This window comes from Rhea americana, unplaced genomic scaffold (assembly GCF_003343005.1).
Source record: "Rhea americana isolate MKP2758 unplaced genomic scaffold, rheAme1 scaffold_404, whole genome shotgun sequence".
NCBI classification, from domain to species: Eukaryota; Metazoa; Chordata; class Aves; order Rheiformes; family Rheidae; genus Rhea; species Rhea americana.
This window is the reverse complement of record NW_028186540.1, coordinates 138,093-139,465: the sequence shown is the minus strand read 5'-3', so window position 1 is coordinate 139,465 and position 1,373 is coordinate 138,093.

Sequence of the window (1,373 nt, the reverse complement as noted above, 5' to 3'; positions counted from 1 at the left end):
CTCTCCGCGGCGCGGCCGGGAGACGGAGGCGCCGGAGCCGCCTCGCGGCGCAGATGGCTCCGGGGAGCGCGCTCGCCCGGAGCAGATGGCGCGCCGTGCAAATATTGTGCTTTTGTTTACCCGCGCGCATGCAGGCGCGCGAGGAGCGCGGGCGGCTCCCGCCGCCGGGCCGCGGTGGCGGCTCTCCCCGCCGAGCCGCTGCCCCTTCCTCCCGCCCTCGAGCCTGGCCAGGCCGCGGAGCAGAGCTTGCCTCRCGTGTGCGGTTTAACGGCCAGCAGGTAACTGCAAAGCAGCAGCAGGGCTGAGCTGGCCTTGTTCTCCCGTCCCGTTTGCAAGTCCAGCTTTTTAGGGAAACAGCTTCTTGCAAACAGYTCTACCGGCCGGGGAGACTGCTGCTCCCTCGGCTCTTCGTTGCGTCTCCTCTGCTGGAAAGTTTTGTCCTATATGGCTCAGTGAAGGGAAAACGCGTGAGAGGTCCTGGCTGACCTTAAGCGAAGCGGCTCGCCGTAGGCAGGCTGCAGCAGAAGGCGGGCGCCGCGCCGCAGCGAAGCTGCGCTGCAAAACCCTCCCGTGCGCCGGGGGGAAGCGGCTTTCCAAGCCCAGGAACGGGGCAACTCCAGCCTGYGCAGGATGAGCAGGGTCACCTCCCGAGTCCAAATCGCGTGCCTTTCCCGGCTGCAAATAACCGGCGCTCAGCCGCCTGGAAAAACGCCTGGAAAAGGCCCGTCCAAGGTAATGAAATGGCTGCGTCCGGCCGGATGAGTCCTCGGATGTGCACCCTTGTAATGATGCTATTGTAGGAGTAATAAATAGAAAGAAATAATAAATATAGAAATAAAGTCGCGCCGAGCAGGCGCGGGTCATCGGGGAGGAAGAGGAAGGCGGCGAGGGCCCGGCAGCGGCGGCAGGAGCCGGCGCAGGTGAGTCGGGGCAGATCCCAGCGGCCGGCGGCCCTGTCGCCGGCGAGAGCCGCCGGGGGAGCGGCGCTGCCGCCGGCCCCGGCGCGGGGGCGGCGCGCTGATCCAGGCCGCCGGCGTGCCGTGATTCACTTTTTGCCGGGTTCGCCGCGGGTTTCGGCTTTGCCCTCGGGTGGCTTCCAGGGCTGAAACGTCCGGGAAAAGCCGAAGTGCAGCAACGCACCTTCCCCGCCTCCCAGTTGGAAAAACCGGCCCTGCAACAGTTACTGCTCGCCAGCATCACGCCGGAGCCGGGGCAGGAGCGCCAGATTAAGCAGGAGCCGGTGGGCCGGCGCCTGCGTTTCGGTGCGGGAACGGCAGGAGCGGCCGGCTGCGCGGCGACGCCACGGAAAGCAAGGTACCCGGAGTGGTGCGAGGCAGAGCTTAACGAAGCACGACGGGCCGTCGTCGTTCCTT